A 25,656-nucleotide genomic window follows, 5' to 3' on the forward strand; every position below is an offset into this window, starting at 1 on the left:
GCTCAAAAAAATAAAGGGAACACTTAAACAACACAATGTAACTCCGAGTCAATCACACTTCTGTGAAATCAAACTGTCCACTTAGGAAGAAACACTGATTGACAATAAATTTCACATGCTGTTGTGCAAATGGAATAGACAAAAGGTGGAAATTATAGGCAATTAGCAAGACACCCCCCAAAACAGGAGTGATTCTGCAGGTGGTGACCACAGACCACTTCTCAGTTCCTATGCTTCCTGGCTGATGTTTTGGTCACTTTTGAATGCTGGCGGTGCTCTCACTCTAGTGGTAGCATGAGACGGAGTCTACAACCCACACAAGTGGCTCAGGTAGTGCAGTTCATCCAGGATGGCACATCAATGCGAACTGTGGCAAAAAGGTTTGCTGTGTCTGTCAGCGTAGTGTCCAGAGCATGCAGGCGCTACCAGGAGACAGGCCAGTACATCAGGAGACGTGGAGGAGGCCGTAGGAGGGCAACAACCCAGCAGCAGGACCGCTACCTCCGCCTTTGTGCAAGGAGGTGCACTGCCAGCGCCCTGCAAAAGGACCTCCAGCAGGCCACAAATGTGCATGTGTCTGCTCAAACGGTCAGAAACAGACTCCATGAGGGTGGTATGAGGGCCCGACATCCACAGGTGGGGGTTGTGCTGACAGCCCAACACCGTGCAGGACGTTTGGCATTTGCCAGAGAACACCAAGATTGGCAAATTCGCCACTGGCGCCCTGTGCTCTTCACAGATGAAAGCAGGTTCACACTGAGCACATGAGCACATGTGACAGACGTGACAGAGTCTGGAGACGCCGTGGAGAACGTTCTGCTGCCTGCAACATCCTCCAGCATGACCGGTTTCGCGATGGGTCAGTCATGGTGTGGGGTGGCATTTCTTTCTGGGGCCGCACAGCCCTCCATGTGCTCGCCAGAGGTAGCCTGACTGCCATTAGGTACCGAGATGAGATCCTCAGACCCCTTGTGAGACCATATGCTGACACATGCACATTTGTGGCATGCTGGAGGTCATTTTGCAGGGCTCTGGCAGTGCACCTCCTTGCACAAAGGCGGAGGTAGCGGTCCTGCTGCTGGGTTGTTGCCCTCCTACGGCCTCCTCCACGTCTCCTGATGTACTGGCCTGTCTCCTGGTAGCGCCTCCATGCTCTGGACACTATGCTGACAGACACAACAAACCTTTTTGCCACAGCTCGCATTGATGTGCCATCCTGGATGAACTGCACTACCTGAGCCACTTGTGTGGGTTGTAGACTCCGTCTCATGCTACCACTAGAGTGAGAGCACCGCTAGCATTCAAAAGTGACCAAAACATCAGCCAGGAAGCATAGGAACTGAGAAGTGGTCTGTGGTCACCACCTGCAGAATCACTCCTGTTTTGGGGGGTGTCTTGCTAATTGCCTATAATTTCCACCTTTTGTCTATTCCATTTGCACAACAGCATGTGAAATTTATTGTCAATCAGTGTTGCTTCCTAAGTGGACAGTTTGATTTCACAGAAGTGTGATTGACTTGGAGTTACATTGTGTTGTTTAAGTGTTCCCTTAATTTTTTTGAGCAGTGTATATTACAAATAAAAAAACGGAAATATTACATTTACATAAGTATTCAGACCTGTTACTCAGTACTTTGTTGAAGAACCTTTGGCAGCGATTACAGCCTCGAGTCTTCTTGGGTATGACGCTATAAGCTTGGCGCACCTTTATTTGGGGAGTTTGTCCCATTCTTCTCTGCAGATCCTATCAAGCTGTCAGGTCGGATGGGGAGCGTCGCTGTACAGCTATTTTCAGGTCTCTCCAGAGACGTTCGATCGAGTTCAAGTCTGGGCTCTGGCTGGGCCATGGAAGGACATTGAGACTTGTCCCAAAGCCACTTCTGGGTTGTCTTGGCTGTGTGCTTAGGTTCGTTGTCCTGTTGGAAGGTGAACCTTCATCCCAGTCTGAGGTCTTTAGCGCTTTGGAGCAGGTTTTCATCAAGGATCTCCCTGTACTTTGCTCCGTTCATCTTTCCCTCAATCCTGACTAGTCTCCCAGTCCCTGCTGCTGAAAAACATCCCCACAGCATGATGCTGCCACCACCATGCTTCACCTTAGGAATGGTGCCAGGTTTCCTCCAGACATGACGCTTGGTATTATTGTGTTGTGGCCATGGCCAAATGACTACAGACCCGTAGCACTCACGTCCGTAGCCATGAAGTGCTTTGAAAGGTTGGTAATGGCTCACATCAACAACATTATCCCAGAAACCCTAGACCCACTCCAATTTGCATACCGCCCCAACAGATCCACAGATGATGCAATCTCTATTGCACTCCACAATGCCCTTTCCCACCTGGACAAAAAGAACACTTATGTGAGAATGCTATTCATTGACTACAGCTCAGCGTTCAACACCATAGTACCCTCAAAGCTCATCACTAAGCTAAGGATCCTGGGACTAAACACCTCCCTCTGCAACTGGATCCTGGACTTCCTGACGGGTCGCCCCCAGGTGGTGAGGGTAGGTAGCAACACATCTGCCACGCTGATCCTCAACACTGGAGCCCCTCAGGGGTGGGTGCTCAGTCCCCTCCTGTACTCCCTGTTCACCCACGACTGCATGGCCAGGCACGACTCCAACACCATCATTAAGTTTGCCGACGACACATCATTGGTAGGCCTGATCACCAACAACAATGAGACAGCCTATAGGGAGGAGGTGAGAGACCTGTCAGTGTGGTGCCAGGATAACAACCTCTCCCTCAACGTGATCAATACAAAGGAGATGATTGTGGACTACAGGAAAAGGAGGACCGAGCCCCCATTCTCATCGACAGGGCTGTAGTGGAGCAGGTTGACACTTCCTTGGTGTTCCACATCACCAACGAACTGTCATGGTCCAAACACACCAAGACAGTCGTGAAGAGGGCACGACAAAGCCTATTCCCCCTCAGGAGACTGAAAAGATTTGGCATGGGTCCTAAGATCCTCAAAAAGTTCTACAGCTGCACCATCGAGAGCATCCTGACTGGTTGCGTCACTGCCTGGTACGGCAATTGCTCGGCCTCTGACCGCAAAGCACTACAGAGGGTAGTGCGTACGGCCCAGTACATCACTGGGGCTAAGCTGCCTGCCATCCAGGACCTCTACACCAGACGGTGTTAGAGGAAGGCCCTAAAAATTGTCAAAGACCCCAGCCACCCCAGTCATAGACTGTTCTCTCTACTACCGCATGGCAAGTGGTACCGGTGTGCTAAGTCTAGGGCAAAAAGGCTTCTCCTCTGTTACGCTGCTGCTGCTCTCTGTGTATCATATATGCATAGTCACTTTAACTATACATTCATGTACATACTACCTCAATTGGGCCGACCAACCGGGCTATCTGCGTTGTGTACCGCCACCCACCACCCGCCAACCCCTCTTTTACGCTACTGCTACTCTCTGTTCATCGTATATGCATAGTCACTTTAACCATATCTACATGTACATACTACCTCAACCAGCCTGACTAACCGGTGTCTGTATGTAGCCTCGCTACTTTTATAGCCTCGCTACTGTATATAGCCTGTCTTTTTACTGTTGTTTTATTTCTTTACTTACCTGTTATTCACCTAATACCTTTTTTGCACTATTGGTTAGAGCCTGTAAGTAAGCATTTCACTGTAATCCAACACCTGTTGTATTCGGGGCGCACGTGACAAATAAACTTTGATTTGATTTGATTTATTCAGCCAAAAATAATCTTGATTCTCATGGTCTGAGAGTCATTAGGTGCCTTTTTGCAAACTCAAATCGGGCTGTCATGTGCCTTTTACTGAGGAGTGGCTTCTGTCTGGCCACTCTACCATAAACGCCTGATTGGTGGAGTGCTGCAGAGATGGTTGTCCTAATGGAAGGTTTCTCCATCTCGACAAAGGAACTCTGGAACTTTGTCAGAGTGACCATTGGGTTCTTGGTCACCTCCCTGAGCAAGGCCCTTCTCCCCCGATTGCTCAGTTCGGCCGTGCAGCCAGCTCCAGGAAGAGTCTTGTTGGTTCCAAACTTCTTCCATTTAAGAATGATGGCGGCCACTGCGGCTTGGGGACCTTCAATGCTGCAGACATTTTTTGGACCCTTCCCCAGATCTGTGCCTCGACACAATCCTGTTTCGGCACTCTAAAAGACAATTCCTTTGACCTCATGGGTTGGTTTTTGCTCTGACATGAACTGTCAACTGTGGGACCTTATATTAGACAGGTGTGTGCCTTTCCAAATTATGTCCAATCAATTGAACTTACCACCAGTGGACTCCAATCAAGTTGTAGAAACATCTCAAGGATGATCAATAGAAACAGGATGCACCTGAGCTCAATTGAGTCTCATAGCAAAGGGTCTGAATACTTAAATAAGGTATTATTTTGATTTTTAAAATGTATTCTAAAAACTTGTTTTCGCTTTGTCATTATGGGGTATTGTGTGTAGATTGATGAGGATTTTTATTTATTTATACCATTTTGGAATAAGGCTGTAACATAACAAAATGTGGAAGTCAAGGGGCCTGAATACTTTCCGAATGCACTGTACATCTGAACATAAAGTAAAAACGGTAAAGTATAAAGTTCAACACTTCAGTCCAGTGAATTTCATTGCAGTCTATTTGATCAAATATAATGAGATAACACAATTATCCTGTTGCTGCTGTCAAAATACTTATCCTATTATTCAACTTATGTCAGGATCTTTAAAATGTAACTTTATAAATAGCCTACTATCCCAAATCCTGCATGAGACAGTACAGGACAGTACATCATACGCGCTCCTTCACAGCAGTATCAACATTAGGAGACAGATTCCCACTGAGAAATTGTTCCCAAGAGTGTCTCTGGAATTCACTCAAATGAGATACCTTTGAAAATCTCACAGGCTGGCCCTAATGACATGAATAGACTAAACTACTGAGATCAAATTCAATGGAGAGCATCACCTAAATGTATAAATTCATTAAAAAGTAAACCGCATAGATTGCAGTAGAATATGACACGCACTTTAGTCCCGAGTATACACCTAAACAAAGTGTGGAAAAAGTCTGCTCCTGAAAAGAACAGAAAAAAAAGAAGCTGGATTCTTTAGCACAACAGAGAAGCTGCTTTGCAATGCATGTGCAGCAGCGCTGGGCCCATGGGGCCAACTAGGAGTCTGTTTCTCTGCTAACAAGTCTCCTCTGTATCATTTGATCATTTAAATTATTATGCCAGGAATTCTCAGGAGGCGACTCGGCACTCCACATCACAGGGCTGTTTTTAATCTTCCCTTCCCTTTCTTCCCCTCCCGAAAAGTTCAACAGCTCTGAGAGAGAGAGCTGCTCCTGTTGTGTACCTGCATGCCGCACACCAAAGGAGGTGACTTCTAGTGCCAAAGCACAGAGAGAGAGGCTCAGGGGAGCTGTCTGACAAGGAGGAAGGGAGGATGTAGAGACACACACCAGCCCTTTAAAACTCCAAAAGAGGAGGGGAAAATCGCTGCTTTGCTGCACAAACTTTTCTCCCGCAGCTTTCATCCGTTCGTCTTTCTGTTTCTGTGTGGATCACAATCGTATCCTTTTATAGCATAGGCACAGACAGAACTGACTTTTCAGAGAGCCTAACCACAGACGTTTACACTTCAACAGACACCACTGAGAAAAGACAGCCAAGACTAAACAGGCCACAGAAACACAACAGTCACACGTTCAAACACTTATCAGAGACGCACAAGTTTAAATAAGCAATTTGTTGAAAGACTTCCACAGCCACTTGACATATCTGAAGTTTCATCAGAAACACTTGGTCAGAGATAACTGATTGAACAATTTTTTCCCAGGACCGTTTACAGTCAAATGAGCCTCCTGTGTGTCTGTGTTCACTGTTACACCAACACTGGAGATATTGCATCAGTCACATGGGACATCACACTGAAGAGAAGAGCTCTTCTTAGACAAACAGGATGACTTAAAACAGTGCTATTCACATCGACCCACTGTCACAGAAATCCCTTTATCAGCCTCTTTTCCATATATCCTTTTAACCTTCCATGATCAAAACGCAGAGATTACGGTAAGGGATCTCACACGTGGACAAGCAGGGATTATCAATCAGTGGCCAAATCAAATTTAAAGTGAAGGTAGATAAACTACAAAAGTATGTGTGGACACCTGCTCGTTGAACATCTCATTCCAAAACCATGGGCATTAATATGGAGTTGGTCCCCCTTTGCTGCTATAACAGCCTCCACTCTTCTGGGAAGGCTTTCCACTCGATGTTGGAACATTGCTGCGGGGCCTTGCTTCCATTCAGCCACAAGAGCGTTAGTGAGTTCGGGTACTGATGTTGGGCAATTAGGCCTGGTTCGCAGATGGTGTTCCAATTCATTCCAAAGGTGTTCGATGGCGTTGAGGTCAGGGCTCTGTAGGCCAGTCAAGTTATTTTTTTCTTTTTTTTTTTCTTTTTGGGGGGTGGATCAGCTTAATATTGCGGAAAGAATGTTGCTTCCAATGTAATTGTCTGCATCATTTCCAATCCCCCATATTTTTTGGGGTAAATATATATATCCATTCACGTATGCATACATATACACATATATACATACACATACCTACATAGACATACATACTTTTTTTAAAGAGTATACCTTTATTATTATTCCCTGCAAACCCTACCACCGATCCCCCAATTGGAGTAAACTGATAAACATTTCTGTTTTTACCTTCAATTTATACATATTTTACAGACACAGTCTACTTTATAATAGTTCTCTCTTGTTTGTTCTTAGTCCTTCCTCTATTTCTGTTGTCCATCCAGTTTGATTTCCACTTGTAACTGTGCTATTTCACAATAGCTCCGCACCTATACACATTTCACAGATCCCGTATGCCCTACATTGTTTATCTTGTTATTAGTCCCACCCTTCAGCTCCACTCAACCTTTCCCATCTATCTTCCAACATCATCCATTTCGGATTTTTATTTGACATATATTTTTCAACTGTGCTGTGATGCTTCACAAAAGATTTGAATCTTCCTATTCTCATAGCTTCCACGGATTGTAAATTAAAAACAAACATTTTTGCTAAAATAATTATTATATTATTGATTGATTGACTATGGCTTTTCAAATCCCCCAGTATTGCTATCTGTGGCGTTAGTTCTACGCAAATGTTGCAATTCTTCAACCATTCCTGGACCTGTGACCAAAAACGAGCTACATGCGGACAATACCAAAATAAATGGTCTAATGACTCTGCCTCCTCACAGCAGAATCTACAGAGCTGAGAAGATTGTATCCCCCATATATATAACATTCTATTAGTTGCAAGAATTTTGTACAATAATTTAAATTGAAAAATTCGAAGTTTTAAATCCGGCGTTGTTTTGCGTATCAATTCATAAACCATGTGCCATGGAATGGGTACATCGAAAATCTCTTCCCAACTATTTTGCAATTTATATGGCACAGCTGTAAGTTTTTTGGTCCTTAAATGAAATTGGTATATGTTTTTATTTATCACACTTTTATTTAACCATTTATGTTCTTTAATATAAGGCCGACATACAAGTTCCTTACTTTTATCCCCTTCCACCTGCCTCTTCCATCTCTTCCAGTCAAGTTCTTCCACAGTGATCTCGACAAACCATTTCTTTTTTTTTTCAATTTCGTGGTATCCAATTGTTAGTAGTTACTGTCTTGTCTCATCGCTACAACTCCCGTACGGTCTCGGGAGAGACGAAAGTCGAGAGCCATGCGTCCTCTGAAAGACAACCCAACCAAGCCGCACTGCTTCTTAACACAGCGCGCATCCAACCCGGAAGCCAGCCGCATCAATGTGTCGGAGGAAACACTGTACACCTACAGGAGCCACAGGAGTCGCTAGTGCGCGATGAGACAAGGATATCCCTACCGGCCAAACCCTCCCTAACCCGGACGACGCTGGGCCAATTGTGCGTCGCCCCATGGACCTCCTGGTTGCGTCCAGCTGGGACAGAGCCTGGGCTCGAACCCAGAGTCTCTGCGCCACACTGGAGGCCCGACAAACCATTTCTGTATGGACCTTGCTTTGTGCACGGGGGCATTTTCATGCTGAAACAGGAAAGGGCCTTCCCCTAACTGTTGCCACAAATTGGAAGCACACAATTGTCAAGAATGTAATTGTATGCTGTAGCATTAAGATTTCCCTTCACTGGAACTAAGGAGCTTAACCCGAAACATGAAAAACAGCCCCAGACCATTATTCCTCTTCCACCAAACTTTAGAGTTGGCACTATGCAGGTAGCGTACTCCTGGCATCTGCCAAACCCAGATTCGTCTGTCGGACTGCCAGATGGTGAAGTGTGATTCATCATTCCAGAGAACGCGTTTCCACTGATCCAGCGTCCAATGGCGGTGAGCTTTACACCACTCTTAGGCTTGTGTGTGGCTGCTAAGCCATGGAAACCCATTTCATGAAACTTCCGTTAACAATTATTGTGCTGACCACTCCACAGCACTCAAATGCAACACAGGAGCAGCTTCAGTAGCAGGTTCATCCTTTCTAAACCACTGAGAGGTTTAGACGGTCATTTGTACCCACAGCGATGAGGCATTTTAATGAGTTTAGGGCTGACCCCAATTAGTCGACTGGTCAATTGTTTGGTCAATAGGCTGTTGGTCAACCAAGATGGTTTTAGTCGAGCAGTAATATATATATATTTATTACTTCTCGACTAAAACAACGTCAACAATGAAGAGGCGACTCTGGGATGCTGGCCTTCTATGCAGAATTCCTCTGTCCAGTGTCTGTGTTCTTTTGCCCATCTTAATATTTTCAATTCATTGGCCAGTCTGAGATATGGCTTTTTCTTTGCAACTCTGCCTAAAAGGCAGCATCCCGTAGTTGCCTCTTCACTGCTGACGTTGAGACTGGTGTTTTAATGAAGTACTATTTAATGAAGCTGCCAGTTGAGGACTTGTGAGGCGTCTGTTTCTCAAACTAGACACTCTACTGTACTTGTCCTCTTGCTCAGTTGTGCACCAGGGCCTCCCACTCCTCTTTCTATTCTGGTTAGACATTTGCGGTGTTCTGTGAAGGGAGTAGTACACAGCATTGTACAAGATCTTCAGTTTCTTGGCAATTTCTCACTATGAATAGCCTTCATTTCTCAGAACAAGAATCGACTGACGAGTTTCAGAAGAAAGGTCTTTGTTTCCCGCCATTTTGAGCCTGTTATCGAATCCACAAATGCTGATGCTCAACTGGTCTGAAGAAGGCCAGTTTTATTGCTTTTTTAATCAGTACACCAGTTGTAAAAGGGTTTTCTAATGATCAATTCATTTTAAAATTATAAACTTAGATTAGCTAACACAATGTGCCATTGGAACACAGGAGTGATGGTTGCTGATAATGGGCCTCTGGACGCCTATGTAGATATTCCAATAAAATCTGCCATTTCCAGCTACAATAGTCATTTACAACATTAACAGTGTCAACACTGTATTTCGGATCAATTTTATGGTATTTTAATAGACAAAATGTGCTTTTCTTTCAAAAACAAGGAAATGTCCAAGTGATCCCAAACTTTTGAACGGTAGTATATACACCCATCTCAGTGAACTAATCGATTGCGGAGGCCTAAACGAAAAGCCAATTTATGCTTGAACCGAAAATATGGTTGGAGGCTCCATGTAGAGAAGAGGTTGTGACGCAAATCCCGGAACCTCCAGAGGCCAAATCGAGCTCTGTACCACGCCCCTCCCAAATGTTGCAACAATGCGGAGAGCTCTGTATAGCTCCGCATTGACATGATTGGTTGACAGTAGGTGGGCGCGGCACATCCTGTATAAACACAAACTCACTTCCTTGACAACAGCTCTGTACTGCTCCGTGAAGCGCAAGAAGGGAATGCCCAGATTTCTGCATATCACCGTAAATTGATTGACGATGCACATCTCTCTCGCCAAATTGTTCACACCTTCATTGTGTGAATTGTTTGCGTTTGGTTGTTAGTGTATATTCACCATACATATACCGTTAATTCCTAATCTACAATGTTTGTTACATTGGTCACGGTAATTACTTTAATGCATTCAATATTATTCCAGTCTTTCCGTTCTCATTGTCTGAGTGGACACATGGTTTGTCGAGTGCACAACCTATGGTACACTTGTGAGAAACAAGTTAATTTATTTCATTCCATTTACGAGTTTTGTCAATTTAGTCATTGTCCTTTGTTTGGTGCTCTCCTGTCAATGTTGAGTAAGGACGCGCACGCATAGAAGTAGCCTATAGGCTACCTGCAAAATCTTTCCAGCTCTCTCCCTTTCGATAACCACTCAGCGTGAAAGCGAAAACTGTCATGCTCTGATCCAGTGGAAACGTCATAAAATAGGCCTACCTGATAACTTCTTATCAGCGCTTGACAGGAACTGAAATAGGTTCCGGTACTCATTTTGGGTGCTGGTACTGTTTGTAATTAGGTGCAAGACATCCACACTACTTTTGAGCTAATATTCTATAAGAGGAACAGAAGCTCAAGCAGTAGAACATTTGAGGTGTCAATACTCAGCTCCGGTGAGCTCCTCCCCAAGTCAAGCACTGCTTCTTATCCCTTGCAAATAGCCTACAGCTGTGTCTGTCCGGAGCTCACTGGCGGGGTAACTCTGAGGGCCCAGAATATTTTATACAATGTTGCAAGTTCGTTGCAGACAGGCCATGTGCAGCCAATGTGATTTATAGGATATTCATTTTTATCAGGATGCTTTCTACCTGCAGGCTGCAATGTTTTCATTTGTTGGCTTTATGTAGGCTATTTTACATAGTTGGTAATGGCAAATAAGTTACTTTTTAGGGTTGTATCATTTTAGTTTAGATTTGGATAGAATTTTGATTAACCACATGACAATGTTGAGATATGAAGACTTATTATAAATTAAATGAAACTGTTTCACGAAAATGTACATATGAAAACCATAACTGGCACGCAGATCGGTAGAAATGGTAAGTTACATTGGCATTCAACATGAGAAAGGTTGCTGACTCGTGTAGCCTATTAACTTCAGTAGAGTAATGGCACAACACCCTAGGTCCCGGCGGCCACGGCCTGACAGCGCTGCGGCGCCTAGGGCGACGCGCCTAGGGGAGGGATCTCCTCTGGGCCCCGAAGGATGGGACGGTAGTTTATCCAGGGGAGCAGGATGAGGCGAGTTTGATAAGGACTCACCCCGCACCTGTACAAAGGACCGAAGACAGCTTTTTAACAAAGTGACTTTTTAACATGTTTTTCATGTCTTAAAAATGTTTTACCTTTGTTAAATCATTCGTACACATTTTAAATGGCTTTTACAGATTTGATGTTTTTACAAGAAAAGTACTTTTATTCATGGTTGTTTTCATTGTTTTTAACATGTACTTTTTACCCAACTCAAATGTAACTTTCAAATGCTGTGTTACGCTTTATTGCCGTTTTTATGTGTATAAATGATGTAAAAAATGTATGAGCTGTTTTAAAGGAAAACGTGTCAATAAAACTTTTTCCAAAAGAAAAAAATGGCAGAATCTGCGAAAGCCAGCAGGAGAATAGTTGGGTCAAGCTAAGTTTTTTTTCTTTTGGTTATCTAGATCTCTGGCGCCCTCGTGAGGCATGTCTTATTTCATCAAACCGTAAACTTTAAGTATTAGACAAGCTCAATGCAAATAGATGATTTTATTAAAACACATAGGGTGTGTCTATATATGGAAAAATACCATTAAAAAATGTCGACCAATCCATTGGTAGAAAGAACAGACCACTTTCGGTGGACCAAGATTTTTTAAAATCAGGGACAGTCCTAAAGGAGTATAATTGATCAACTGTTTTATGAGGTCTTTCTATAAAAAAAATTTGTTGCCTGTTTCCCTCCAGAGTAAGATAGAAAACAGCACTTGAATCAGGCTATTCTTTTAGGGATACTATGATTGGTGCATGTGCCTTTATGTGTCTTAGTGTTTTTTTTCCTTTTCTTCATGTGTTGGTCATTGTAAGTCATTGATGATGCATGCTGTGATAAAACAATTTCCCAAGTTGGGATTAATAAAGTAACACTCTACTCTCGGATGTTGCTTGCAGAGGCAGTATGGAACTTGGTAGTGAGTGTTGCAATTGAGGACAGATGATTTTTAGGTGCTTCTGCACTCGGCGGTCCTGTTCTGTGAGCTTGTGTGGCCTATCACTTCATGGTTGAACCATTGTTGCTCCTAGATGTTTCCACTTCACAATAACAGCAATTGCAGTTGACCGGGGCAGCTCTAGCAGGGCAGAAATGTGACGAACTGACTTGTTGGGAAGGTGGCATCCTATGACGGTGCCACGTTGAAAGTCACTGAGCTCTTCATTAAGGCCATTCTGCTGCCAACGTTTGTTTATGGAGATTGCATGGCTGTGCGCTTGATTTTACACACCTGTCAGCAACGGGTGTGGCTGAAATAGCCGAATCCACTCATTTGAAGGGGTGTCCACATACTGCTGTATATATAGTGTATATGGTAGATCTGTATACAAAATGAACCCAGTCAAAGAGGAGAGCAGCAGGGGTACTGTGAGGGACCAGGGTGTAGCTCTGAAAGATGGACAATCCTTTGGGGGAGAGTCAAAGAAGACTGCTGATAATGAAAGAGAACAGGGCTACTAATTGAAGTTGCTAATATGCAGTGCTGGATATTCCTTTAAGAGCAAATCTCTAACCGAAAATATTTACTATAAAATGAATATTAAATAATTGAATGGAATTGTACACTATCCTGCCATTATACCTAGAATTACTTAATCCCAATCATGAAGCGAACCAGGGCCGACCCACCATTATGTACAGAAGTCAGTCATATCGTTATCCATGCAAATACAGTACATTTTTAAATTCAGCCCTTATCTTAATTATGGCTGATTGGACATCTGCCATGAGGTCATGATAACAGATAGCATAACAGCACCTCATTGAGGGTCATAAATTGTAGCACATTAATACATCATATTTTTTCAGTGAAACATGGTTCATTACCACATGAATCACAGTGACTGGGAGAAGGTGGGGATGAACAGAATGTTATGAGGTTCAGAGGTCATTCCGGACACACACACGCCTGCTGTCCTCGCAGTATACCAGCAAAGACAAGTTGGCATTCAGGATCCTGGCATCACTTGTACTTCACCACAGTTATTTAAAAAGTTCTACCTGGTTTGGTGTTATTGTGTAAGCTATCATAGAATCTATGTGTGTGTGGTCTCATCATCTACATTGTTTACACTGTGAGCAGAGTTTGCATCAGCGTTACAGATGAGATAAAGGGCTTCCATGGCTGGTTCCTAGCAGCCACTTGTCTGGTGTTACTCTGCTATTGCTCATCCCACAGCAGGGGTAAGCTCTCTGGGTGCTGGCTGTTGCTCCTTGACAGGCCAGGGCTAGCCTGGTCACCACAGATCTGTGTGTGCTGGATAGCTAACTCCTATGGTTGTTCCTATGGAGTTGGATATAGAACAGGCTTGGCCAGGCCCCACTGTGTTTTTGTCCACATAGAAACTGTGTCTGGTGGGACAGACAGGTCCCAAACGTGTGTCTGGGTGGGCGGTGGTGATGCGTGGGAGTGGACGAGGGTGGCGTGAGCCAAGACAAGCAGGTGTGTTGGGGCGGTCCGTCTTGGCCCTGTCAGCGATACACCATCATTAGGCAGTGTGGGCTCAGCGGGGTGCACCACTACGTCTCCCTGGGCCCTGTGTAATTACGCTCTGACATAATTAACCCAGCAAGCCCATTAGCCAAGCGCTGGCTGGCTGGAGAGAGGAAAAAAACTCTATAATTATGTGTTGTGCGTGTGTTAATGAGGCCAGCTGTGTTCCCATCATACAACACGAACAAATTAATTTATAAGGCTGTGCTTCAAGGTTTTTTTATTTTCATTCAAAACAGTCTTGTTGTTGTTTTGTTTTTTTCTCCAAGTGGTCTTCAAGGTCCAAAAACATCATTTTCTGCTGTTGCAACAAACCGTAACACTGTACATGGAGAGTGTATTGTCATGGACCGAAACTAGGTTGACTGAACTGTTAGTCCTTAGTTCAACCTTCACAGACAAAGTGCATCATCAAAATGGCTACCTTTGAAAAAGGTTAGCTTTTTTAAATTAAACTAAAAAATAACAAACAATTATACTTAGAGTACGGGAGTCTCCATCCAAAGCAGCCGTGTGGGGACACTTTTATTGACTAAAGTCTAATAGTCTTTACAAAGTCATCTATTCTTTTAACAACTGCACAGTCACTTGAACTCACAAGGTACAATTATTTAATGTCTATCCTTGTTTCAACCTAGATTATATTGATTTTTGTAGCTACAATAAAACCATTTAACAAAATATTAACTTTGACAACCTATGAAAAAATACTAATACTACAGTAAAATCAGTAGGTTTCTGTGCTGTCTTTTCAATAATACACACCTGATATTCAGAGAGCAGAACAAACGTTTGTCCCTTGATGTCTTGATGTGAAGAAGAGAGTGAAAGAGTGATAGATAAAGAAACAGGAAGAGAGCGAGAAAGATAGAGTAATGGTGAAAGAAGAGTCTTTCACTGACAGACAAGCTGAAAGAGACTAACATGCTCTGCTGTATGTGTTCCACACATGCCTTTGTCTGGCAGACTGAAGGACATAGACGGCATTACATCAATAACTAGTGTCTTTACAACAATGTCAAAGGACACTCTTAGAAATATACATAAACAAAAAACTAACTCCACCACTTTAATTGATAGAGTAAGCGTTCATGTTTTCTTTCTTCGTTACAAAACCCATAAGCAAAAACTGTTTAGTGAACAACTGAAGTCATGTATACTTCAGAGCTTGAGTGTCAGTCTTACCATTATATAGACTATATATACAAAAGTACATGGACAAATTCCATTCAAGTATTCAATATTCCTTTCATAGTAAAGATTTACGGTTAGAGATTTGCTCTTAAAGGAATATCCAGCACTGCATATTAGCAACTTCAATTAGTAGCCCTGTTCTCTTTCATTATCAGCAGTCTTCTTTGACTCTCCCCCAAATGATTGTCCATCTTTCAGAGCTACACCCTGGTCCCTCACAGTACCCCTGCTGCTCTCCTCTTTGACTGGGTTCATTTTGTATACAGATCTACCATATACACTATATATACAGCAGTATGTGGACACCCCTTCAAATGAGGGGATTCGGCTATTTCAGCCACACCCGTTGCTGACAGGTGTGTAAAATCAAGCACACAGCCATGCAATCTCCATAAACAAACGTTGGCAGTAGAATGGCCTTAATGAAGAGCTCAGTGACTTTCAATGTGGCACCGTCATAGGACAACAAGTCAGTTCGTCATATTTATGCCCTGCTAGAGCTGCCCCGGTCAACTGCAAGTGCTGTTATTGTGAAGTGGAAACATCTAGGAGCAACAATGGTTCAGCCATGAAGTGGTAGGCCACACAAGCACACAAAACAGGACAGCTGAGTGCTGAAGCAACACTCACTACCGAGTTCCAAAATGCCTCTGGAAGCAACGTCAGCACAATAACTGTTCGTTGGGAGCTTCATGAAATGGGTTTCCATGGCCGAGCAGCCACAACACTAGCCTAAGATCACCATGTGCAATACCAAGCGTCGGCTGGGGTGGTGTAAAGCTCACCACCATTGAACCCTACCTGTCTGAATGCATAGCGCCAACTCTAAAGTTGGGTGGAGGAGGAATAATGGTCTGGAACTGTTTTTCATGGTTCGGGTTAGGCCCTTTAGTTCCAGTGAAGGGAAATCTTAACGCTACAGCATACAATTACATTATAGATGATTCTGTGCTTCCAACTTTGTGGCAACAGTTTGGGGAAGGCCCTTTCCTGTTTCAGCATGACAATGCCCCCGAGCACAAATCTAGGTACATACAGAAATCGTTTGTCGATATCAGTGTGGAAGAACTTGACTGGCCTACACAAAGCCCTGATCTCAACCCCATCAAACACCTTTGGGATGAATTGGAAGGCCGACTGCGAGCCAGGCCTAATCGCCCAACATCAGTGGCCGACCTCACTAATGCTCTTGTGGCTGAATGGAAGCAAGTCCCCACATTAATGTTCCAACATCTAGTGGAAAGCCTTCCCAGAAAAGTGGAGGCTGTTATAGCAGCAAAGGGGGGACCAAATCCATATGAATGAATGATTTTGGAATGAGATGTTTGACGAGCAGGTGTCCACATACTTTTGGTAATGTAGTGTATCTCTCCCTCTCCACACACACACACACACACTTCCTCTGTTCTGAGCACACACTCTACCGGTCCCTCTGGGGTCTCTGCTCCACGGGGATCCATTGGAAAGGCCCAGCTCTTTTATGAACATAATGGATTATTAAGCACCTCAAACATCTCCTGGGCCTTTGTTTATTACTGCTCTTATTAATCACTTGTGCATAATCTCGTCCCGCCCAAAGGAGCTTTCATTTTCGATACCGCCACAAACATGGCACACACACATAGCTCTCTGAGTTCCCTCATCTTCTATGGAATGTACTCAGCAGCACACTTATTATAAAAATCCCCTCAATACCTTACAGGCATCCATAAGCCTCTCTCTCTCAGGTGTCTGCCAATGTATACAGAGAGATACAAGGGGAAAGTAATACTATTTTAATAGAATAGGGTCAACACAACAGTCAACAACGCTCTGTTCTTACAACCTTGGAGCCAAAGGAAATAACTAACGGACTTCAATATGTACTGCACTTACAATCTCGCAGGCCAAGGAGACTTCAATACATGAATGTTCACTGTGCAAAGAAGTCACAAAGCCATGATGGAATTGTGTGCATACAGTAGTTGTACCTGGTCCTTGAACCTGTACCATGCAGTAGTATTTTGTCACCACTAGCAAGCACTGTTGGCCCAACGTTTCAGCTGATGCAGATCTCAGCCCTGCCAAGGGCCCAACAAACATAAAACACACAAACACACGCAGGTGCGCACACACACAAACATACGAGTGCATTCAGATCAGCACCTCTTCACACACAGTAAGTGAGCTCCCTGCTCAGATGAAAGGTACTGTGTTATTCAGGAGAGATGGAGGTAGAGCGAGAGAGAGAGAGGGATGGGTGATCCTGAGGGAGGAGTGTGAGTAAAGAGAGGGAAGGCAGAGCAAACACCTGGAGCGCCAGTCTCAGGGCTACGCTCCTGGCGACAAGGCCCGCTCCTCTTCTCACAGTGACAGGTACAAACAGTAAGGTTCAAACGCCGTCTCAGAGTCAGAGACACTCACACAGGGGGGAGAGTGAGGGATAGAGATGAGGGGAGATCAGGAGAGATGCGGAGAGACCAGGAGAGATGAGGGGAGATCAGGAGAGACCAGGAGAGGAGAGACCAGGAGAGATCAGGAGAGATGAGGGGAGATCAGGAGAGATGAGGGGAGATCAGGAGAGTTGAGGGGAGATCAGGAGAGATGAGGGGAGATCAGGAGAGATGAGGAGATACCAGGAGAGACAAGGAGAGAGGAGGAGAGACCAGGAAAGACGAGGAGAGACCAGGAAAGACGAGGAGAGACAAGGAGAGACCAGGAGAGATGAGGAGAGAACAGGAGAGATGAGGAGAGACCAGGAGAGATGAGTAGAGACGAGGAGAGACCAGGAAAGACGAGGAGAGACAAGGAGAGACCAGGAGAGATGCGGAGAGACCAGGAGAGATGCAGAGAGACCAGGAGAGATGAGGAGAGACCAGGAAAGACGAGGAGAGACGAGGAGAGACCAGGAGAGACCAGGAGAGACCAGGAAAGACAAGGAGAGACCAGGAGAGATGCGGAGAGACCAGGAGAGATGCAGAGAGACCAGGAGAGATGAGGGGAGATCAGGAGAGATGAGGGGAGACCAGGAAAGACGAGGAGAGACGAGGAGAGACCAGGAGAGACGAGGAGAGACCAGGAAAGACGAGGAGAGACAAGGAGAGACCAGGAGAGATGCGGAGAGACCAGGAGAGATGCGGAGAGACCAGGAGAGATGAGGAGAGACCAGGAGAGACCAGGAGAGATGCGGAGAGACCAGGAGAGATGCAGAGAGACCAGGAGAGATGAGGGGAGATCAGGAGAGATGCAGAGAGACCAGGAGAGATGCAGAGAGACCAGGAAAGACGAGGAGAGACGAGGAGAGACCAGGAGAGACGAGGAGAGACCAGGAAAGACGAGGAGAGACAAGGAGAGACCAGGAGAGATGCGGAGAGACCAGGAGAGATGCAGAGAGACCAGGAGAGATGAGGAGAGACCAGGAGAGATGAGGAGAGACCAGGAGAGACCAGGAGAGATGAGGAGAGACCAGGAAAGACGAGGAGAGACCAGGAAAGACGAGGAGAGACCAGGAGAGACCAGGAGAGACCAGGAGAGACGAGGAGAGACCAGGAGAGATGCGGAGAGACCAGGAGAGATGCAGAGAGACCAGGAGAGACCAGGGGAGACCAGGAGAGACCAGGAGAGACCAGGAGAGACCAGGAGAGACCAGGAGAGACCAGGAGAGACCAGGAGAGACCAGGAGAGACCAGGAGAGACCAGGAGAGATGCGGAGAGACCAGGAGAGATGCGGAGAGACCAGGAGAGATGCAGAGAGACCAGGAGAGATGAGGAGAGACCAGGAGAGAGGTGTAGCTCTGGAGAGCCAATGCAGTCATGGAAACTGTCACTGTTTTTCACATTCTGTGATGGAGAACTAGTTTATTTACACTGATCAAAAGGTATGGAGGTGAAAATAGAAACAATGAAGCATTGTATACAAGTATTTTTCCAGGCCTTATATGTGTCTTAAAATGCATGACATTATGATTCTGGTGTGTGACAGTTGGGCTTGGAGACCCAATAATAGTTTTTTTTATTTGTATAACCTTTTCAAGGTGTTCTTATTGCTCAGACCATATACAAAAAATATATACGGTTCCCCATAAAATGCATAGGATGTACTGGAGTTGCCTCATAGAGCATGCCCTGTAGAACTGTTCATGATACCGGTCCAGGTTGCCATAGTCACATTGTCGTGCTACATGTATTTCTTTGTCACAGGAAACAACACCGCTCTGCACCACTCTGGGTGGTACCACTAAAGCTAACTAACTTCATGATGTGTTCATATCCTATCTGAAGGGAGGGAGGACCACAGAGATCTTATTAAATTACTAGAGGGACTATGCCATAAACTCTCGAAGTTCCAGAATGAGGTGAAAATGGCAGCCATATTGTTCAGGGAGGAATCCAAACCAGCCTAATTGGAATGAATGACAGTAGAGCCATTATCCTCATTTTACTTATATAGGGAAATAAAACAAAGGCATGTGATACTCTATATCAAAAATTGTATTGTATCATATAATTATTGTCAACCTAAAATATTGTTATATTATCATAAATACAGTTTATATGGGTTTTATACCAATTTCCTGTGTAAGTAGCCTCTAAAATATATGTAAACACACCATAAATGTCAAAAATACACAAGTGAAGCTGAGTCCAGACACATCAAATATAATGATAGCTATCTTGTTTAGCAGCTGGGAATTGATACACTTGCTGACTTTACAGTAAAAACAAAAGCCAAATCATAACAAAATATGAAGAATGAGCCATTAGTATAGAGGATTTCTGTTGACATCAGCCGAAAGAGCAGAGTGATGTGTATGCTAGTGTCTGTATGTCTGCCCGTGTGTGTGTATGTGTGTGTGTGTGTGTTCATGGGAGAGAGAGAGAGCGAGAGAGAGTAGAGAGAGAGAGAGAGAGAGTAGAGAGAGAGAAAGTAGAGAGAGAGAGAGAGAGAGTAATTAGAGAGATAGAGTAGAGAGAGATTGGTGACACACACAGTGTATAGCATTCATCTGTCTATAACATTCATATGAATTGTGAAATTGAAAACAGCATCATAACACGTTCATGGTTATTGTGGATAACTGATACCTGACACCAAACGTCACTGCTAACTGGATACAACAGGTCACATATTGAGTTGCTGCCCTTGTCCCCTCCCCCTCCCTGGCTCTCCTTTTGCATTCATTAACTCTGCTGTCGGCTGCTCTCATTGGACCAATGGCCTTTGAGTGTCAGCAGACCGACCAGCATGCAAGGATCCTTTCAATTGAAATAAGAGGAGCGAGAGAGAAAAAATGCCTGGCAATGAATAGTAATAACGGCATTAAGATTAACGAGCACGGCGTGTAAAGAATAATTGCGTCTGTCAGAATATTAAAAATACATGAGCTGGAGCATTTGTTTGGAGACTGGTGGGAAAGCAGCACATTGTTGTGTTTATAGGGGAGGAGGGAGATAAAGTGGGAACGACAGCCAACTGACTGTCCTCTGGTGTACCTGGAGCAATCCATTCTGGGAAGAGGGGGTGACCTTGGACAAGCCAGTGAGATGCATAATGATAAACAGGCGTTGGATACCGCAGGCCCACCTCACAGTCACAGATGGCATATTCTGTGAGGGGGCCGATACACAAATACCCTACTTGTTGTTGTGACTCCTGTTTGGAATCAGATAGGAGGTAAAGAATATCTGAAGGATAATAATTAACAGATTGAGACTTTTAGCAATTAGCAGTTAACGACAATTATTGGTATAGAATTATGGGATTAGACGGCAAATAATAATCAGCACCTCAGCTGGCTGAGTTTTTGCTTTTACTGCAGTGGAAAAAAATAACTCCAATATTAACTCCTTCTGTGTAGTAAGCCCAGGAGAAATCATCCATGCACACACCTGCAGTGACACACAGTATGAGAGCTAAGACTAGAGACTCCGATGAGGGAAAGTCACCTAGATGCTAATGCTAGTGCAGGTCTAGGTAAAATCAGATGGAGATGAGTGTCTGGATAATCCAAGGACACCTGATGTAGCCAGAGAGGCCCAGTCTTGTAGACAAGGCTCAACCCCCAACCCGGACAATCAAAGATAACTTGGGAATGGATATCCACTTCAATGTCATATATGTTTACAAATTACATCACATTGGTCAAATGAACAGAAAATAGGAACTGATTAGAAAGTGAGTATGCATACGTGTGTGTGTGTGTGTGTGTGTGTGTGTGTGTGTGTGTGTGTGTGTGTGTGTGTGTGTGTGTGTGTGTGTGTGTGTGTGTGTGTGTGTGTGTGTGTGTGTGTGTGTGTGTGTGTGTGTGTGTGTGTGTGTGTGTGTGTGTGTGCGTGTATGCGTGCGTGCGTGAAAATAAAAGTAAATGTTCAATTCCATCCTTATCCTAGCTGCAAGGGTTCCGATACAGTTTAACCGCTACATGGTTTATGAGTACACTTTCTTGTCAATGTCTGTGTTGTCCTTGTTGCCTTACATTACCACTGTTGGTTCAGTCTGCTCTTGATAGAAAATGTGTTTATGACAAAATATAGCCCCTAAAACCATCCTGGGTCCTCCATTAAGCCCTTGATATGTGCAAGTGTAGGTCAGGAAATCAAACGGAATACATCTTAAAAGACATCCATTTCTTATTAAGAAAATAACTACATTCAAAGTGTGTGGTGCAATATCAAGCAGGGGACTTCAATGAAAAATGGAGACCTTTAAAAGTAAGTCGCTATTTCTCTGACACCCACTTTTATCTTGTATTCATTAAATCTGTAAACAGCATTCTCTACTCTTGCCATGAGTGTTCCTCTGATCTAGCTGCAGATTGGACTGTGTTTTCCTCTCGTCTCCTGCAACAAAGAGCAATACTGTAAAGTTTGCCCCGGCACCAAACAACAACAGAATAAACAGTCTTTCTCCCCATCCTTCTCTCCCTCTCTTTCTCTCTCACTTCCCCTGCTGGTCACATCAGGCCTGCGTTCCACACTAAGACAAGCTACAGTTGGCTTTTAATTGGCCCTCTGCAATCACCAGCCTATCCCCACAAGGATCGGCTCTCCTCAGCAATGCAACTCTCAAGGACCAGCACTCAGGTTTTGAAGTGGCCCCACACAGTCTTGGAAACCACAGAGAGCATCGACTCTAAAACATAGATAAGAGCTACAGGCTGTCTTATGGTGTTACAGGATATTTATATATCTAGGATATCTATGGCAAGAAAACTTTCACTTTGTATTTTAACTAGGGCTGTCAAACAATAAAAATATTTAAATCAAGTTAATGGCATTAGTTAATCGCATTTAATCGCAATTTTTTTATTTATTCAAATTTGGCCCTAAATATACCATTTTCCATTTAAAAAGCAGTGCATTAAAATATAGAGATGTTTTGATGTTAAGGGAAAGAAACAAAATAATCTGTATCAGAATGTTTTTAACGTCATTATATCCATAAATAGCACAACAAGTTACTGTAACACACAGCTATTAATGCTCCCACTGTTTAAGTAGGCCTACTCCCTCTTATCAATGTTCTTGAAGTTTAACACTTGCGCGCACACACACAAGTACTGTTAAGGCTCAGACACACCAATAGCGTTTGTTAGTCGAGAGTACTTAGCACCTCTGAAAGTAATTTGCGAACTGAGTGCACACCGCATGTAGAATCAAGTAAAAAATTATGGCGGGTGGTCCCCAAAACATCAATTGGCAGACGAACAAAGCAAAATCCTTGACAATAACAATAACCAATAATGAAATCATTACAATTGGTAAACTCTTCAAGCCTTGTGTGTGTGTGTGTGTCTGAAGAAATTTATATTTTTAGAAAGTGCCATACTGGGCTACCATAATACCCATGTCCTGTCCAGAAACAACCCCTAGCCCCTCAACATCTGCTCTGTCAACTTTGTCCAACTGTCTGGAAGAGGTTAAGTCTTGGATGCAGAACAACTTCCTCCAACTCAACAGCAGCAAGACCGAGGCAATGCTGATAGGCACCTCCCAGCAGATCACCAACTCCTGCAGCATCTGCCCTGCCATCTCTCCTCAGTCATCACCAACTTAGATTTGATATTCCGTGCACTCTCCTTCAATGTCCACATTAATCACATATGTATAACAAAATTCATAAGCCATGCCAAACTGCTTATTGCACCCAGGACCCGGCTCCGAAACAATGGGGAACTGTACCTTTTCCTGCCACGTACCACACCTTTGGAACTCCCTTCCCGACTGTTAACTGTTGGGCTTTTAAAAATAAAAAAATCTATTTCATGCACTTTGAGTTAATTCATGCATCTCTCCTCGTGCTCCTAGACCTTCGTGCTGCTTTTGATACCATCGATCACCACATTCTTTTGGAGAGATTGGAAACCCAAATTGGTCTACATGGACAAGTTCAGGCCTGGTTAAGATCTTATCTGTTAGAAAGATACCAGTTTATCTCTGTGGATGGTTTGTCCTCTGACAAATCAACTGTAAATTTCGGTGTTACTCAAGGTTCCGTTTTAGGACCACTATTGTTTTCACTATATATTTTACCTCTTGGTGATGTCATTCGGAAACATAATGTTAACTTTCACTGCTATGCCGATGACACACAGCTGTACATTTCAATGAAACATGGTGAAGCCCCAAAATTGCCCTCTCTGGAAGCCTGCGTTTCAGACGTAGGTGGATGGCTGCAAATGTTCTACGTTTAAACTCTGACAAACTCTGCTTGTTCTAGGTCCCAAGAAACAAAGAGATCTTCTGTTGAATCTGACAATTAATCTTGATGGTTGGTTGTACAGTCGTCTCAAATAAAACTGTGAAGGACCTCTGCGTTACTCTGGACCCTGATCTCTCTTTTGACGAACATATCAACACTGTATCAAGGACAGCTTTTTTACGTAACATTACGTAACATTGCAAAAATCAGAACATTTCTGTCCAAAATTAATGCAGAAAAACTATTCCATGATTTTGTCACTTTTAGGTTAGACTACTGCAATGCTCTACTTTCCGACTACCCGGATAAAGCACTAAATAAACTTCAGTTAGTGCTAAACACAGCTGCTAGAATCTTGACTAGAACCAAAAAATGTGATCATATTACTCCAGTGCTAGCCTCTCTACACTGGCTTCCTGTTAAGGCAAGGGCTAATTTCAATGTTTTACTGCTAACCTACAAAGCATTACATGGGCTTGCTCCTACCTATCTTTCTGATTTGGTCCTGCCGTACATACCTACAAGTACGCTACGGTCACAAGACGCTGGAGGCAGGGCTTTCTCCTATAGAGCTCCATTTTTATGGAATGGTCTGCCTACCCATGTAAGAGACGCAGACTCGGTCTCAACCTTTAAGTCTTTACTGAAGACTCATCTCTTCAGTAGGTCATATGATTGAGTGTAGTCTGGCCCAGGAGTGTGAAGGTGAACGGAAAGGCTCTGGAGCAACGAACCGCCCTTGCTGTCTCTGCCTGGCCGGTTCCCCTCTCTCCACTGGAATTCTCTGCCTCTAACCCTATTACAGGGGCTGAGTCACTGGTTTACTGGTGCTCTTCTATGCCGTCCCTAGGAGGGGTGCGTCACTTGAGTGGGTTGATTCACTGACGTGATCTTCCTGTCCCTCTAGTGTTGTGGGGGCTGTGCTTCGGCAAAGTGGGTGGTGTTATATCCTGCCTGTTTGGCCCTGTCCGGGGGTATCGTCGGATGGGGCCACAGTGTCTCCCGACCCCTCCTGTCTCAGCCTCCAGTATTTATGCTGCAGTAGTTTATGTGCCGGGGGCTAGGGTCAGTCTGTTATATCTGGAGTGTTTCTCCTGTCTTATCCGGTGTCCTGTGTGAATTTAAGTATGCTCTCTCTAATTCTCCCTTTCTCTCTCTCTTTCTCTCTTTCTTTCTCTCTCTCGGAGGACCTGAGCCCTAGGACCATGACTGAGGACTACCTGGCCTGATGACTCCTTGCTGTCCCCAGTCCACCTGGCCGTGCTGCTGCTCCAGTTTCAACTGTTCTGCCTGCGGCTATGGAACCCTGACCTGTTCACCGGACGTGCTACCTGTCCCAGACCTGCTGTTTTCAACTCTCTAGAGACAGCAGGAGCGGTAGAGATACTCTGAATGATCGGCTATGAAAAGCCAACTGACATTTACTCCTGGAGGTGCTGACCTGTTGCACCCTCGACATCCACTGTGATTATTATTATTTGACCCTGCTGGTCATCTATGAACATTTGAACATCTTGGCCATGTTCTGTTATAATCTCCACCCGACAAAGCCAAAAGAGGACTGGCCACCCCTCATCGACTAGTTCCTCTCTAGGTTTCTTCCTAAGTTCTGGCCTTTCTAGGAAGTTTTCCTAGCCACCGTGCTTCTACACCTGCATTGCTTGCTGTTTGGGGTTTTAGGCTGGGTTTCTGTACAGCACTTTGAGATATCAGCTGATGTAAGAAGGGTTTTATAAATACATTTGATTGGGTTTGATTTGATGTATAATGAAAATGTTTACAAATGTAATAAATTATTATTACTGCCCAGAGTCTAGTCACTTGTGGAGACGTGAGAGGGATTGATGGATGGTGACATGGTGAGATCTCCACCTAACCCTCTGGTAGGCTTGGTGAAATTTTGGCAGTATTGCTTACACCTGTCCAATTGTCTCAGATCTCCACAAGTTTATAGGGGTTGTTTCTGGACAGGACCCCACAACCCTTTGGGTGTGTGGTGGACCTACAGCACGACACTTTAGGCATTGGTTGGATGTTTCATTACATTGCTATACACACAGATTAGCACAGGTATAAGCTGGACACACTCAGGGCACCCTACCAGGCTGATCAG

General features: G+C 44.3%; 1 protein-coding gene across 5 annotated transcripts in view; it reads right to left on the reverse strand.

The window, feature by feature from the left end:
* Positions 1-25,656, reverse strand: part of LOC129853387 (homeobox protein cut-like 2) — a 130,820-nt gene that overhangs the window by 17,550 nt on the left and 87,614 nt on the right. The gene's annotated exons all lie outside the window — the stretch shown is intronic.

The sequence above is a fragment of the Salvelinus fontinalis genome, chromosome 4 (assembly GCF_029448725.1).
Source record: "Salvelinus fontinalis isolate EN_2023a chromosome 4, ASM2944872v1, whole genome shotgun sequence".
Classification (NCBI taxonomy): domain Eukaryota; kingdom Metazoa; phylum Chordata; class Actinopteri; order Salmoniformes; family Salmonidae; genus Salvelinus; species Salvelinus fontinalis.